General features: G+C 39.7%; 20 non-coding genes across 20 annotated transcripts; all 20 read right to left on the reverse strand.

Annotated features, from left to right (window-relative positions):
• Positions 1 to 18: 18 nt before the first annotated feature.
• trnay-gua (transfer RNA tyrosine (anticodon GUA)) lies at positions 19 to 105 on the reverse strand. The gene is given in 2 exon segments: positions 19 to 54; positions 69 to 105. It is a non-coding gene; the product is annotated as a tRNA-Tyr (tRNA).
• Positions 106 to 573: 468 nt separating this feature from the next.
• Positions 574 to 660, reverse strand: trnay-gua (transfer RNA tyrosine (anticodon GUA)). Its single transcript is given in 2 exon segments — positions 574 to 609; positions 624 to 660. It is a non-coding gene; the product is annotated as a tRNA-Tyr (tRNA).
• Positions 661 to 1,863: 1,203 nt separating this feature from the next.
• On the reverse strand, positions 1,864 to 1,950 carry trnay-gua (transfer RNA tyrosine (anticodon GUA)). The gene is given in 2 exon segments: positions 1,864 to 1,899; positions 1,914 to 1,950. It is a non-coding gene; the product is annotated as a tRNA-Tyr (tRNA).
• A 98-nt stretch (positions 1,951 to 2,048) lies between these two features.
• Positions 2,049 to 2,135, reverse strand: trnay-gua (transfer RNA tyrosine (anticodon GUA)). The gene is given in 2 exon segments: positions 2,049 to 2,084; positions 2,099 to 2,135. It is a non-coding gene; the product is annotated as a tRNA-Tyr (tRNA).
• Positions 2,136 to 2,418: 283 nt separating this feature from the next.
• trnay-gua (transfer RNA tyrosine (anticodon GUA)) lies at positions 2,419 to 2,505 on the reverse strand. Its single transcript is given in 2 exon segments — positions 2,419 to 2,454; positions 2,469 to 2,505. It is a non-coding gene; the product is annotated as a tRNA-Tyr (tRNA).
• Positions 2,506 to 4,374: 1,869 nt separating this feature from the next.
• Positions 4,375 to 4,461, reverse strand: trnay-gua (transfer RNA tyrosine (anticodon GUA)). The gene is given in 2 exon segments: positions 4,375 to 4,410; positions 4,425 to 4,461. It is a non-coding gene; the product is annotated as a tRNA-Tyr (tRNA).
• Positions 4,462 to 4,744: 283 nt separating this feature from the next.
• Positions 4,745 to 4,831, reverse strand: trnay-gua (transfer RNA tyrosine (anticodon GUA)). Its single transcript is given in 2 exon segments — positions 4,745 to 4,780; positions 4,795 to 4,831. It is a non-coding gene; the product is annotated as a tRNA-Tyr (tRNA).
• Positions 4,832 to 6,592: 1,761 nt separating this feature from the next.
• trnay-gua (transfer RNA tyrosine (anticodon GUA)) lies at positions 6,593 to 6,679 on the reverse strand. The gene is given in 2 exon segments: positions 6,593 to 6,628; positions 6,643 to 6,679. It is a non-coding gene; the product is annotated as a tRNA-Tyr (tRNA).
• A 286-nt stretch (positions 6,680 to 6,965) lies between these two features.
• trnay-gua (transfer RNA tyrosine (anticodon GUA)) lies at positions 6,966 to 7,052 on the reverse strand. Its single transcript is given in 2 exon segments — positions 6,966 to 7,001; positions 7,016 to 7,052. It is a non-coding gene; the product is annotated as a tRNA-Tyr (tRNA).
• Positions 7,053 to 7,150: 98 nt separating this feature from the next.
• Positions 7,151 to 7,237, reverse strand: trnay-gua (transfer RNA tyrosine (anticodon GUA)). Its single transcript is given in 2 exon segments — positions 7,151 to 7,186; positions 7,201 to 7,237. It is a non-coding gene; the product is annotated as a tRNA-Tyr (tRNA).
• Positions 7,238 to 7,520: 283 nt separating this feature from the next.
• On the reverse strand, positions 7,521 to 7,607 carry trnay-gua (transfer RNA tyrosine (anticodon GUA)). The gene is given in 2 exon segments: positions 7,521 to 7,556; positions 7,571 to 7,607. It is a non-coding gene; the product is annotated as a tRNA-Tyr (tRNA).
• A 574-nt stretch (positions 7,608 to 8,181) lies between these two features.
• On the reverse strand, positions 8,182 to 8,268 carry trnay-gua (transfer RNA tyrosine (anticodon GUA)). The gene is given in 2 exon segments: positions 8,182 to 8,217; positions 8,232 to 8,268. It is a non-coding gene; the product is annotated as a tRNA-Tyr (tRNA).
• Positions 8,269 to 8,366: 98 nt separating this feature from the next.
• On the reverse strand, positions 8,367 to 8,453 carry trnay-gua (transfer RNA tyrosine (anticodon GUA)). Its single transcript is given in 2 exon segments — positions 8,367 to 8,402; positions 8,417 to 8,453. It is a non-coding gene; the product is annotated as a tRNA-Tyr (tRNA).
• A 1,761-nt stretch (positions 8,454 to 10,214) lies between these two features.
• On the reverse strand, positions 10,215 to 10,301 carry trnay-gua (transfer RNA tyrosine (anticodon GUA)). The gene is given in 2 exon segments: positions 10,215 to 10,250; positions 10,265 to 10,301. It is a non-coding gene; the product is annotated as a tRNA-Tyr (tRNA).
• Positions 10,302 to 11,138: 837 nt separating this feature from the next.
• Positions 11,139 to 11,225, reverse strand: trnay-gua (transfer RNA tyrosine (anticodon GUA)). Its single transcript is given in 2 exon segments — positions 11,139 to 11,174; positions 11,189 to 11,225. It is a non-coding gene; the product is annotated as a tRNA-Tyr (tRNA).
• Positions 11,226 to 11,323: 98 nt separating this feature from the next.
• On the reverse strand, positions 11,324 to 11,410 carry trnay-gua (transfer RNA tyrosine (anticodon GUA)). The gene is given in 2 exon segments: positions 11,324 to 11,359; positions 11,374 to 11,410. It is a non-coding gene; the product is annotated as a tRNA-Tyr (tRNA).
• Positions 11,411 to 11,508: 98 nt separating this feature from the next.
• On the reverse strand, positions 11,509 to 11,595 carry trnay-gua (transfer RNA tyrosine (anticodon GUA)). The gene is given in 2 exon segments: positions 11,509 to 11,544; positions 11,559 to 11,595. It is a non-coding gene; the product is annotated as a tRNA-Tyr (tRNA).
• Positions 11,596 to 12,987: 1,392 nt separating this feature from the next.
• On the reverse strand, positions 12,988 to 13,074 carry trnay-aua (transfer RNA tyrosine (anticodon AUA)). The gene is given in 2 exon segments: positions 12,988 to 13,023; positions 13,038 to 13,074. It is a non-coding gene; the product is annotated as a tRNA-Tyr (tRNA).
• A 283-nt stretch (positions 13,075 to 13,357) lies between these two features.
• Positions 13,358 to 13,444, reverse strand: trnay-aua (transfer RNA tyrosine (anticodon AUA)). Its single transcript is given in 2 exon segments — positions 13,358 to 13,393; positions 13,408 to 13,444. It is a non-coding gene; the product is annotated as a tRNA-Tyr (tRNA).
• Positions 13,445 to 14,280: 836 nt separating this feature from the next.
• Positions 14,281 to 14,367, reverse strand: trnay-gua (transfer RNA tyrosine (anticodon GUA)). The gene is given in 2 exon segments: positions 14,281 to 14,316; positions 14,331 to 14,367. It is a non-coding gene; the product is annotated as a tRNA-Tyr (tRNA).
• Positions 14,368 to 15,078: the final 711 nt, after the last annotated feature.

Raw genomic sequence — 15,078 nt, forward strand, 5'->3', positions numbered from 1 at the left:
CAAATTAAACATAAATATTCCTTCGAGCCGGATTTGAACCAGCGACCTAAGGATGACAATTTAAGCAGCTACAGTCCTCCGCTCTACCAACTGAGCTATCGAAGGTTTATGATGATGTAATTTACACATGGCTGTCAGGTAGTGTGGTAATATATACCGTGAATAAGTAGCAGTTCGGGTAACAGCAAATTAAACATAAATATTCCTTGGACCCGGACTTGAACCAGCGACCTAAGGATGACAATTTAAGCAACTACAGTCCTCCGCTCTACCAACTGAGATATCGAAGGTTTTTGACAACATAACTAACACATGGCTGTCAGGTATTGAGGTAATATATTTCGTGAATCAGAAGCAGTTTGAGTAACAGCAAATTAAACATAAATATTCCTTCGAGACGGATTTTAACCAGCGACCTAAGAATGACAATTTAAGCAACTACAGTCCTCCGCTCTAGCAACTGAGCTATCGAAGGTTTATGATGATGCAATTTACTCATGGCTGTCAGGTAGTGTGGTAATATATAGCGTGAATAAGTAGCAGTTTGAGTAATAGCAAATTAAACATAAATACTCCTTCGAGCCGGATTTGAACCAGCGACCTAAGGATGACAATTTAAACAACTACAGTCCTCCGCTCTACCAACTGAGCTATCGAAGGCTTATGATGATGTAATTTACTCATGGCTGTCAGGTAGTGTGGTAATATATAGCGTGAATAAGTAGCAGTTTGAGTAACAGCAAATTAAACATAAATACTCCTTCGAGCCGGATTTGACCCAGCGACCTAAGGATGACAATTTAAGCAACTACAATCCTCCGCTCTACCAACTGAGCTATCGAAGGTTTTTGACAACATAACTAACACATGGCTGTCAGGTATTGAGGTAATATATTTCGTGAATCAGAAGCAGTTTGAGTAACAGCAAACTAAACATAAATATTCCTTCGAGCCGGATTTTAACCAGCGACCTAAGAATGACAATTTAAGCAACTACAGTCCTACGCTCTACCAACTGAGCTATGAAAGGGTTATAATAATGTAGATTACACAGGGCTGTCAGGTAGTGTGGTAATATATACCGTGAATCAGAAGCAGTTTGAGTAACAGCAAATTAAACATAGATATTCCTTCGAGCCGGATTTGAACCAGCGACCTAAGGATGACAATTTAAGCAACTACAGTACTCCGCTCTACCAACTGAGCTATCGAAGGTTTATGATGGTGTAATTTACACATGGCTGTCAGGTAGTGTGGTAATATATAGCGTGTGTAAGTAGCAGTTTGAGTAACAGCAAATTAAACATAAATACTCCTTCGAGCCAGATTTGAACCAGCGACCTAAGGATGACAATTTAAACAACTACAGTCCTCCGCTCTACCAACTGAGCTATCAAAGGTTTATGATAATATACACATGGCTGTCAGGTAGTGTGGTAATATATAGCGTGAATAAGTAGCAGTTTGAGTAACAGCAAATTAAACATAAATACTCCTTCGAGCCGGATTTGAACCAGCGACCTAAGGATGACAATTTAAGCAACTACAGTACTCCACTCTACCAACTGAGCTATCGAAGGTTTGTGATGGTGTGATTTACACATGGCTCTCAGGTAGTGTGGTAATATATAGCGTGAATAAGTAGCAGTTTGAGTAACAGCAAATTAAACATAAATACTCCTTTGAGCCGGTTTTGAACCAGCGACCTAAGGATGACAATTTAAACAACTACAGTCCTCCGCTCTACCAACTGAGCTATCGAAGGTTAATGACGATGTAATTTACACATGGCTGTCAGGTAGTGTGGTAATATATAGCGTGAATAAGTAGCAGTTTGAGTAACAGCAAATTAAACATAAATACTCCTTCGAGCCGGATTTGAACCAGCGACCTAAGGATTACAATTTAAACAACTACAGTCCTCCGCTCTACCAACTGAGCTATCGAAGGTTTATGACGATGTAATTTACACATGGCTGTCAGGTAGTGTGGTAAAATATAGCGTGAATAAGTAGCAGTTTGAGTAACAGCAAATTAAACATAAATACTCCTTCGAGCCGGATTTGAACCAGCGACCTAAGGATGACAATTTAAACAACTACAGTCCTCCGCTCTACCAACTGAGCTATCGAAGGTTTATGATGATGTAATTTACACATGGCTGTCAGGTAGTGTGGTAATATATACCGTGAATAAGTAGCAGTTCGGGTAACAGCAAATTAAACTTAAATATTCCTTCGAGCCGGATTTGAACCAGTGAACTAAGGATGACAATTTAAGCAGCTACAGTCCTCCGCTCTACCAACTGAGCTATTGAAGGTTTATGATGATGTAATTTACACAAGGCTGTCAGGTAGTGTGGTAATATATAGCTTGAATAAGTAGCAGTTTGAGTAACAGCAAATTAAACATAAATACTCCTTCGAGCCGGATTTGAACCAGCGACCTAAGGATGACAATTTAAACAACTACAGTCCTCCGCTCTACCAACTGAGCTATCGAAGGGTTTGTGAGATTGTAAATTACACATGGCTGTCAGGTAGTGTGGTAATATATACCGTGAATCAGAAGCAGTTTGAGTAACAGCAAATTAAACACTAATACTCCTTCGAGCAGATTTGAACCAGCGACCTAAGGATGACAATTTAAGCAAATACAGTCCTCCAATCTACCAACTGAGCTGTCGAAGGTTTTTGACAACATAACTAACACATGGCTGTCAGGTATTGAGGTAATATATTTCGTGAATCAGAAGCAGTTTGGGTAACAGCAAATTAAACATAAATAATCCTTCGAGCCGGATTTTAACCAGCGACCTAAGAATGACAATTTAAACAACTACAGTCCTCCGCTCTAGCAACTGAGCTATCGAAGGTTTATGATGATGCAATTTACTCATGGCTGTCAGGTAGTGTGGTAATATATACCGTGAATAAGTAGCAGTTTGAGTAACAGCAAATTAAACATAGATATTCCTTCAATCCGGAATTGAACCAGCGACCTAAGGATGACAATTTAAACAACTACAGTCCTCCGCTCTACCAACTGAGCTATCGAAGGTTTATGATGATGCAATTTACTCATGGCTGTCAGGTAGTGTGGTAATATATAGCGTGAATAAGTAGCAGTTTGAGTAACAGCAAATTAAACATAAATACTTCTTCGAGCCGGATTTGAACCAGCGACCTAAGGATGACAATTTAAACATCTACAGTCCTCCGCTCTACCAACTGAGCTATCGAAGGGTCTTGAGAATGTAAATTACACATGGCTGTCAGGTAGTGTGGTAATATATACCGTGAATAGGTAGCAGTTTGAGTAACAGCAAATTAAACATAGATATTCCTTTGAGCCGGATTTGAACCAGCGACCTAAGGATGACAAGTTAAGCAACTACAGTCCTCCGCTCTACCAACTGAGCTATCGAAGGTTTATGATGATGTAATTTACTCATGGCTGTCAGGTAGTGTGGTAATATATAGCGTGAATAAGTAGCAGTTTGAGTAACAGCAAATTAAACATAAATATTCCTTGGACCCGGACTTGAACCAGCGACCTAAGGATGACAATTTAAACAACTACAGTCCTCCGCTCTACCAACTGAGCTATCGAAGGTTTATGATGATACAATTTACTCATGGCTGTCAGGTAGTGTGGTAATATATACCGTAAATCAGAAGCAGTTTGAGTAACAGCAAATTAAACACTAATACTCCTTCGAGCCTGATTTGAACCAGCGACCTAAGGATGGCATTTTAAGCAACTACAGTCCTCCGCTCTACCAACTGAGCTATCGAAGGCTTATGATGATGTAATTTACTCATGGCTGTCAGGTAGTGTGGTAATATATAGCGTGAATAAGTAGCAGTTTGAGTAACAGCAAATTAAACATAAATACTCCTTCGAGCCGGATTTGACCCAGCGACCTAAGGATGACAATTTAAGCAACTACAATCCTCCGCTCTACCAACTGAGCTATCAAAGGTTTTTGACAACATAACTAACACATGGCTGTCAGGTATTGAGGTAATATATTTCGTGAATCAGAAGCAGTTTGAGTAACTCCACTCTACCAACTGAGCTATCGAAGGTTTGTGATGGTGTGATTTACACATGGCTGTCAGGTAGTGTGGTAATATATAGCGTGAATAAGTAGCAGTTTGAGTAACAGCAAATTAAACATAAATACTCCTTTGAGCCGGTTTTGAACCAGCGACCTAAGGATGACAATTTAAACAACTACAGTCCTCCGCTCTACCAACTGAGCTATCGAAGGTTAATGACGATGTCATTTACACATGGCTGTCAGGTAGTGTGGTAATATATAGCGTGAATAAGTAGCAGTTTGAGTAACAGCAAATTAAACATAAATACTCCTTCGAGCCGGATTTGAACCAGCGACCTAAGGATGACAATTTAAACAACTACAGTCCTCCGCTCTACCAACTGAGCTATCGAAGGTTTATGATGATGTAATTTACACATGGCTGTCAGGTAGTGTGGTAATATATACCGTGAATAAGTAGCAGTTCGGGTAACAGCAAATTAAACTTAAATATTCCTTCGAGCCGGATTTGAACCAGCGACCTAAGGATGACAATTTAAGCAGCTACAGTCTTCCGCTCTACCAACTGAGCTATCGAAGGTTTATGATGATGTAATTTACACATGGCTGTCAGGTAGTGTGGTAATATATAGCGTGAATAAGTAGCAGTTTGAGTAACAGCAAATTAAACATAAATACTCCTTCGAGCCGGATTTGAACCAGCGACCTAAGGATGACAATTTAAACAACTACAGTCCTCCGCTCTACCAACTGAGCTATCGAAGGGTTTGTGAGATTGTAAATTACACATGGCTGTCAGGTAGTGTGGTAATATATACCGTGAATCAGAAGCAGTTTGAGTAACAGCAAATTAAACACTAATACTCCTTCAAGCAGATTTGAACCAGCGACCTAAGGATGACAATTTAAGCAAATACAGTCCTCCGATCTACCAACTGAGCTGTCGAAGGTTTTTGACAACATAACTAACACATGGCTGTCAGGTATTGAGGTAATATATTTCGTGAATCAGAAGCAGTTTGGGTAACAGCAAATTAAACATAAATAATCCTTCGAACCGGATTTTAACCAGCGACCTAAGAATGACAATTTAAGCAACTACAGTCCTCCGCTCTAGCAACTGAGCTATCGAAGGTTTATGATGATGCAATTTACTCATGGCTGTCAGGTAGTGTGGTAATATATAGCGTGAATAAGTAGCAGTTTGAGTAACAGCAAATTAAACATAAATACTCCTTAGAGCCGGATTTGAACCAGCGACCTAAGGATGACAATTTAAACAAGTACAGTCCTCCGCTCTACCAACTGAGCTATCGAAGGGTCGTGAAAATGTAAATTACACATGGCTGTCAGGTAGTGTGGTAATATATACCGTGAATAAGTAGCAGTTCGGGTAACAGCAAATTAAACATAAATATTCCTTTAAGCCGGATTTGAACCAGCGACCTAAGGATGACAATTTAAGCAACTACAGTCCTCCGCTCAACCAACTGAGCTATCGAAGGTTTATGATGATGTAATTTACACATGGCTGTCAGGTAGTGTGGTAATATATAGCGTGAATAAGTAGCAGTTTGAGTAACAGCAAATTAAACATAAATACTCCTTCGAGCCGGATTTGAATAAGCACCTAAGGATGACAATTTAAACAACTACAGTCCTCCGCTCTACCAACTGAGCTATCAAAGGTTTTTGACAACGTAACTAACACATGGCTGTCAGGTATTGGGGTAATATATACCGTGAATAAGTAGCAGTTCGGGTAACAGCAAATTAAACATAAATATTCCTTTAAGCCGGATTTGAACCAGCGACCTAAGGATGACAATTTAAACAACTACAGTCCTCCGCTCTACCAACTGAGCTATCGAAGGTTTATGATGATGTAATTTACACATGGCTGTCAGGTAGTGTGGTAATATATAGCGTGAATAAGTAGCAGTTTGAGTAAAAGCAAATTAAACATAAATACTCCTTCGAGCCGGATTTGAACCAGCGACCTAAGGATGACAATTTAAACAACTACAGTCCTCCGCTGTACCAACTGAGCTATCGAAGGGTCGTGAGATTGTAAATTACACATGGCTGTCAGGTAGTGTGGTAATATATACCGTGAATCAGAAGCAGTTTGAGTAACAGCAAATTAAACACTAATACTCCTTCAAGCAGATTTGAACCAGCGACCTAAGGATGACAATTTAAACAAGTACAGTCCTCCCCTGTACCAACTGAGCTATCGAAGGGTTGTGGTAATGCAAATTACACATGACTGTCAGGTAGTGTGGTAATATATAGCGTGAATCAGAAGCAGTTTGAGTAATAGCAAATTAAACATAAATATTCCTTCGAGCTGGATTTTAACCAGCGACCTAAGAATGACAATTTAAGCAACTACAGTCCTCCGCTCTAGCAACTGAGCTATCGAAGGTTTATGATGATGCAATTTACTCATGGCTGTCAGGTAGTGTGGTAATATATAGCGTGAATAAGTAGCAGTTTGAGTAACAGCAAATTAAACATAAATACTCCTTCGAGCCGGATTTGAACCAGCGACCTAAGGATGACAATTTAAACATCTACAGTCCTCCGCTCTACCAACTGAGCTATCGAAGGGTCTTGAGAATGTAAATTACACATGGCTGTCAGGTAATGTGGTAATATATACCGTGAATAAGTAGCAGTTTGAGTAACAGCAAATTAAACACTAATACTCCTCCAAGCAGATTTGAACCAGCGACCTAAGGATGACAATTTAAGCAACTACAGTCCTCCGCTCTACCAACTGAGCTATCGAAGGTTTTTGACAACATAACTAACACATGGCTGGCTGTCAGGTAGTGTGGTAATATATACCGTGAATCAGAAGCAGTTTGAGTAACAGCAAATTAAACATAGATATTCCTTCGAGCCGGATTTGAACCAGCGACCTAAGGATGACAATTTAAACAACTACAGTCCTCCGCTCTACCAACTGAGCTATCGAAGGGTCGTGAGAATGTAAATTACACATGGCTGTCAGGTAGTGTGGTAATATATACCGTGAATAAGTAGCAGTTTGAGTAACAGCAAATTAAACATAGATATTCCTTCGAGCCGGATTTGAACCAGCGACCTAAGGATGACAAGTTAAGCAACTACAGTCCTCCGCTCTACCAACTGAGCTATCGAAGGTTTATGATGATGTAATTTACTCATGGCTGTCAGGTAGTGTGGTAATATATAGCGTGAATAAGTAGCAGTTTGAGTAACAGCAAATTAAACATAAATATTCCTTGGACCCGGACTTGAACCAGCGACCTAAGGATGACAATTTAAACAACTACAGTCCTCCGCTCTACCAACTGAGCTATCGAAGGTGTATGATGATACAATTTACTCATGGCTGTCAGGTAGTGTGGTAATATATACAGTGAATCAGAAGCAGTTTGAGTAACAGCAAATTAAACACTAATACTCCTTCGAGCCGGATTTGAACCAGCGACCTAAGGATGGCAATTTAAGCAACTACAGTCCTCCGCTCTACCAACTGAGCTATCGAAGGCTTATGATGATGTAATTTACTCATGGCTGTCAGGTAGTGTGGTAATATATAGCGTGAATAAGTAGCAGTTTGAGTAACAGCAAATTAAACATAAATACTCCTTCGAGCCGGATTTGACCCAGCGACCTAAGGACGACAATTTAAGCAACTACAATCCTCCGCTCTACCAACTGAGCTATCGAAGGTTTTTGACAACATAACTAACACATGGCTGTCAGGTATTGAGGTAATATATTTCGTGAATCAGAAGCAGTTTGAGTAACTCCACTCTACCAACTGAGCTATCGAAGGTTTGTGATGGTGTGATTTACACATGGCTGTCAGGTAGTGTGGTAATATATAGCGTGAATAAGTAGCAGTTTGAGTAACAGCAAATTAAACATAAATACTCCTTTGAGCCGGTTTTGAACCAGCGACCTAAGGATGACAATTTAAACAACTACAGTCCTCCGCTCTACCAACTGAGCTATCGAAGGTTAATGACGATGTAATTTACACATGGCTGTCAGGTAGTGTGGTAATATATAGCGTGAATAAGTAGCAGTTTGAGTAACAGCAAATTAAACATAAATACTCCTTCGAGCCGGATTTGAACCAGCGACCTAAGGATGACAATTTAAACAACTACAGTCCTCCGCTCTACCAACTGAGCTATCGAAGGTTTATGATGATGTAATTTACACATGGCTGTCAGGTAGTGTGGTAATATATACCGTGAATAAGTAGCAGTTCGGGTAACAGCAAATTAAACTTAAACATTCCTTCGAGCCGGATTTGAACCAGCGACCTAAGGATGACAATTTAAGCAGCTACAGTCCTCCGCTCTACCAACTGAGCTATCGAAGGTTAATGACGATGTAATTTACACATGGCTGTCAGGTAGTGTGGTAATATATAGCGTGAATAAGTAGCAGTTTGAGTAACAGCAAATTAAACATAAATACTCCTTCGAGCCGGATTTGAACCAGCGACCTAATGATGACAATTTAAACAACTACAGTCCTCCGCTCTACCAACTGAGCTATCGAAGGGTTTGTGAGATTGTAAATTACACATGGCTGTCAGGTAGTGTGGTAATATATACCGTGAATCAGAAGCAGTTTGAGTAACAGCAAATTAAACACTAATACTCCTTCAAGCAGATTTGAACCAGCGACCTAAGGATGACAATTTAAGCAAATACAGTCCTCCGATCTACCAACTGAGCTGTCGAAGGTTTTTGACAACATAACTAACACATGGCTGTCAGGTATTGAGGTAATATATTTCGTGAATCAGAAGCAGTTTGGGTAACAGCAAATTAAACATAAATAATCCTTCGAGCCGGATTTTAACCAGCGACCTAAGAATGACAATTTAAGCAACTACAGTCCTCCGCTCTAGCAACTGAGCTATCGAAGGTTTATGATGATGAAATTTACTCATGGCTGTCAGGTAGTGTGGTAATATATAGCGTGAATAAGTAGCAGTTTGAGTAACAGCAAATTAAACATAAATACTCCTTCGAGCCGGATTTGAACCAGCGACCTAAGGATGACAATTTAAACAAGTACAGTCCTCCGCTCTACCAACTGAGCTATCGAAGGGTCGTGAAAATGTAAATTACACATGGCTGTCAGGTAGTGTGGTAATATATACCGTGAATAAGTAGCAGTTCGGGTAACAGCAAATTAAACATAAATATTCCTTTAAACCGGATTTGAACCAGCGACCTAAGGATGACAATTTAAGCAACTACAGTCCTCCGCTCAACCAACTGAGCTATCGAAGGTTTATGATGATGTAATTTACACATGGCTGTCAGGTAGTGTGGTAATATATAGCGTGAATAAGTAGCAGTTTGAGTAACAGCAAATTAAACATAAATACTCCTTCGAGCCGGATTTGAATAAGCACCTAAGGATGACAATTTAAACAACTACAGTCCTCCGCTCTACCAACTGAGCTATCAAAGGTTTTTGACAACGTAACTAACACATGGCTGTCAGGTATTGTGGTAATATATACCGTGAATAAGTAGCAGTTCGGGTAACAGCAAATTAAACATAAATATTCCTTCGAGCCGGAATTGAACCAGCGACCTAAGGATGACAATTTAAACAACTACAGCCCTCCGCTGAACCAACTGAGCTATCGAAGGGTCGTGAGATTGTAAATTACACATGGCTGTCAGGTAGTGTGGTAATATATACCGTGAATCAGAAGCAGTTTGAGTAACAGCAAATTAAACACTAATACTCCTTCAAGCAGATTTGAACCAGCGACCTAAGTATGACAATTTAAACAAGTACAGTCCTCCCCTGTACCAACTGAGCTATCGAAGGGTTGTGGTAATGCAAATTACACATGACTGTCAGGTAGTGTGGTAATATATAGCGTGAATCAGAAGCAGTTTGAGTAATAGCAAATTAAACATAAATATTCCTTCGAGCCGGATTTTAACCAGCGACCTAAGAATGACAATTTAAGCAACTACAGTCCTCCGCTCTAGCAACTGAGCTATCGAAGGTTTATGATGATGCAATTTACTCATGGCTGTCAGGTAGTGTGGTAATATATAGCGTGAATAAGTAGCAGTTTGAGTAACAGCAAATTAAACATAAATACTCCTTCGAGCCGGATTTGAACCAGCGACCTAAGGATGACAATTTAAACAACTACAGTCCTCCGCTCTACCAACTGAGCTATCGAAGGGTCTTGAGAATGTAAATTACACATGGCTGTCAGGTAATGTGGTAATATATACCGTGAATAAGTAGCAGTTTGAGTAACAGCAAATTAAACACTAATACTCCTTCAAGCAGATTTGAACCAGCGACCTATGGATGACAATTTAAGCAACTACAGTCCTCCGCTCTACCAACTGAGCTATCGAAGGTTTTTGACAACATAACTAACACATGGCTGTCAGGTATTGAGGTAATATATTTCGTGAATCAGAAGCAGTTTGAGTAACAGCAAATTAAACATAAATATTCCTTCGAGCCGGATTTTAACCAGCGACCTAAGAATGACAATTTAAGCAACTACAGTCCTACGCTCTACCAACTGAGCTATGAAAGGGTTATAATAATGTAGATTACACAGGGCTGTCAGGTAGTGTGGTAATATATACCGTGAATCAGAAGCAGTTTGAGTAACAGCAAATTAAACATAGATATTCCTTCGAGCCGGATGTGAACCAGCGACCTAAGGATGACAATTTAAGCAACTACAGTACTCCGCTCTACCAACTGAGCTATCGAAGGTTTGTGATGGTGTGATTTAAACATGGCTGTCAGGTAGTGTGGTAATATATAGCGTGAATAAGTAGCAGTTTGAGTAACAGCAAATTAAACATAAATACTCCTTCGAGCCGGATTTGAACCAGCGACCTAAGGATGACAATTTAAACAACTACTGTACTCCGCTCTACCAACTGAGCTATCGAAGGTTTATGACGATGTAATTTACACATGGCTGTCAGGTAGTGTGGTAATATATACCTTGAATAAGTAGCAGTTTGAGTAACAGCAAATTAAACATAAATACTCCTTCGAGCCGGATTTGAACCAGCGACCTAAGGATGACAATTTAAACAACTACAGTCCTCCGCTCTACCAACTGAGCTATCGAAGGTTTATGATGATGTAATTTACACATGGCTGTCAGGTAGTGTGGTAATATATACCGTGAATAAGTAGCAGTTCGGGTAACAGCAAATTAAACATAAATATTCCTTCAAGCCGGATTTGAACCAGCGACCTAAGGATGACAATTTAAGCAGTTACAGTCCTCCGCTCTACCAACTGAGCTATCGAAGGTTTATGATGATGTAATTTACACATGGCTGTCAGGTAGTGTGGTAATTTATAGCGTGAATAAGTAGAAGTTTGAGTAACAGCAAATTAAACATAAATACTCCTTCGAGCCGGATTTGAACCAGCGACCTAAGGATGACAATTTAAACAACTACAGTCCTCCGCTCTACCAACTGAGCTATCGAAGGGTCGTGAGATTGTAAATTACACATGGCTGTCAGGTAGTGTGGTAATATATACCGTGAATCAGAAGCAGTTTGAGTAACAGCAAATTAAACACTAATACTCCTTCAAGCAGATTTGAACCAGCGACCTAAGGATGACAATTTAAGCAACTACAGTCCTCCGCTCTACCAACTGAGCTATCGAAGGTTTTTGACAACATAACTAACACATGGCTGTCAGGTATTGAGGTAATATATTTCGTGAATCAGAAGCAGTTTGAGTAACAGCAAATTAAACATAAATAATCCTTCGAGCCGGATTTTAACCAGCGACCTAAGAATGACAATTTAAGCAACTACAGTCCTCCGCTCTAGCAACTGAGCTATCAAAGGTTTATGATGATGCAATTTACTCATGGCTGTCAGGTAGTGTGGTAATATATAGCGTGAATAAGTAGCAGTTTGAGTAACAGCAAATTAAACATAAATACTCCTTCGAGACGGATTTGAACCAGCGACCTAAGGATGACAATTTAAACAACTACAGTCCTCCGCTGTACCAACTGAGCTATCGAAGGGTCTTGATATTGTAAATTACACATGGCTATCAGGTAGTGTGGTAATATATACCGTGAATCAGAAGCAGTTTGAGTAACAGCATATTAAACATAAATATTCTTTTAAGCCGGATTTGAACCAGCGACCTAAGGATGACAATTTAAGCAACTACAGTCCTCCGCTCTACCAACTGAGCTATCGAAGGTTTTTGACAACATAACTAACACATGGCTGTCAGGTATTGAGGTAATATATTTCGTGAATCAGAAGCAGTTTGAGTAACAGCAAATTAAACATAAATAATCCTTCGAGCCGGATTTTAACCAGCGACCTAAGAATGACAATTTAAGCAACTACAGTCCTCCGCTCTAGCAACTGAGCTATCGAAGGTTTATGATGATGCAATTTACTCATGGCTGTCAGGTAGTGTGGTAATATATAGCGTGAATAAGTAGCAGTTTGAGTAACAGCAAATTAAACATAAATACTCCTTCGAGCCGGATTTGAACCAGCGACCTAAGGACGACAATTTAAACAACTACAGTCCTCCGCTCTACCAACTGAGCTATCGAAGGGTCGTGAGAATGTAAATTACACATGGCTGTCAGGTAGTGTGGTAATATATACCGTGAATAAGTAGCAGTTCGGGTAACAGCAAATTAAACATAAATATTCCTTCGAGCCGGAATTGAACCAGCGACCTAAGGATGACAATTTAAACAACTACAGTCCTCCGCTCTTCCAACAAAGCTATCGAAGGGTTGTGTTAATGCAAATTACACATGGCTGTCAGGTAGTGTGGTAATATATACCGTGAATCAGAAGCAGTTTGAGTAACAGCAAATTGAACATAGATATTCCTTCGAGCCGGATTTGAACCAGCGACCTAAGAATGACAATTTAAGCAAATATAATCCTCCGCTCTACCAACTGAGCTATCGAAGGTTTTTGACAACATAACTAACACATGGCTGTCAGGTATTGAGGTAATATATTTCGTGAATCAGAAGCAGTTTGAGTAACAGCAAATTAAACATACATATTCCTTCGAGCCGGATTTTAACCAGCGACCTAAGAATGACAATTTAAGCAACTACAGTCCTACGCTCTAACAACTGAGCTATGAAAGGGTTATAATAATGTAGATTACACAGGGCTGTCAGGTAGTGTGGTAATATATACCGTGAATCAGAAGCAGTTTGAGTAACAGCAAATTAAACATAGATATTCCTTCGAGCCGGATTTGAACCAGCGACCTAAGAATGACAATTTAAGCAAATATAATCCTCCGCTCTACCAACTGAGCTATCGAAGGTTTTTGACAACATAACTAACACATGGCTGTCAGGTATTGAGGTAATATATTTCGTGAATCAGAAGCAGTTTGAGTAACAGCAAATTAAACATACATATTCCTTTGAGCCGGATTTGAACCAGCGACCTAAGGATGACAATTTAAGCAACTACAGTACTCCGCTCTACCAACTGAGCTATCGAAGGTTTATGATGGTGTAATTTACACATGGCTGTCAGGTAGTGTGGTAATATATAGCGTGAATAAGTAGCAGTTTGAGTAACAGCAAATTAAACATATATACTCCTTCGAGCAGGATTTGAACCAGCGACCTAAGGATGACAACTTAAACAACTACAGTCCTCCGCTCTACCAACTGAGCTATCGAAGGTTTATGATGATGTAATTTACACATGGCTGTCAGGTAGTGTGGTAATATATAGCGTGAATAAGTAGCAGTTTGAGTAACAGCAAATTAAACAAAAATACTCCTTCGAGCCGGATTTGAACCAGCGACCTAAGGATGACAATTTAAGCAACTACAGTACTCCACTCTACCAACTGAGCTATCGAAGGTTTGTGATGGTGTGATTTACACATGGCTGTCAGGTAGTGTGGTATTATATAGCGTGAATAAGTAGCAGTTTGAGTAACAGCAAATTAAACATAAATACTCCTTCGAGCCGGATTTGAACCAGCGACCTAAGGATGACAATTTAAACAACTACTGTACTCCGCTCTACCAACTGAGCTATCGAAGGTTTATGATGATGTAATTTACACATGGCTGTCAGGTAGTGTGGTAATATATACCGTGAATAAATAGCAGTTCGGGTAACAGCAAATTAAACAAATATTCCTTCGAGCCGGATTTGAACCAGCGACCTAAGGATGACAATTTAAGCAGCTACAGTCCTCCGCTCTACCAACTGAGCTATCGAAGGTTTATGATGATGTAATTTACACATGGCTGTCAGGTAGTGTGGTAATTTATAGCGTGAATAAGTAGCAGTTTGAGTAAAAGCAAATTAAACATACATACTCCTTCGAGCCGGATTTGAACCAGCGACCTAAGGATGACAATTTAAACAACTACAGTCCTCCGCTGTACCAACTGAGCTATCGAAGGGTCGTGACATCGTAAATAACACATGGCTGTCAGGTAGTGTGGTAATATATACCGTGAATCAGAAGCAGTTTGAGTAACAGCAAATAAAACACTAATACTCCTTCAAGCAGATTTGAACCAGCGACCTAAGGATGACAATTTAAGCAACTACAGTCCTCCGCTCTACCAACTGAGCTATTGAAGGTTTTTGACAACATAACTAACACATGGCTGTCAGGTATTGAGGTAATATATTTCGTGAATCAGAAGCAGTTTGAGTAACAGCAAATTAAACATAAATAATCCTTCGAGCCGGATTTTAACCAGCGACCTAAAAATGACAATTTAAGCAACTACAGTCCTCCGCTCTAGCAACTGAGCTATCGAAGGTTTATGATGATGCAATTTACTCATGGCTGTCAGGTAGTGTGGTAATATATAGCGTGAATAAGTAGCAGTTTGAGTAACAGCAAATTAAACATAAATACTCCTTCGAGACGGATTTGAACCAGCGACCTAAGGATGACAATTTAAACAACTACAGTCC

The sequence above is a fragment of the Misgurnus anguillicaudatus genome, chromosome 1, assembly GCF_027580225.2.
Source record: "Misgurnus anguillicaudatus chromosome 1, ASM2758022v2, whole genome shotgun sequence".
In the NCBI taxonomy this organism is placed as follows: Eukaryota; Metazoa; Chordata; class Actinopteri; order Cypriniformes; family Cobitidae; genus Misgurnus; species Misgurnus anguillicaudatus.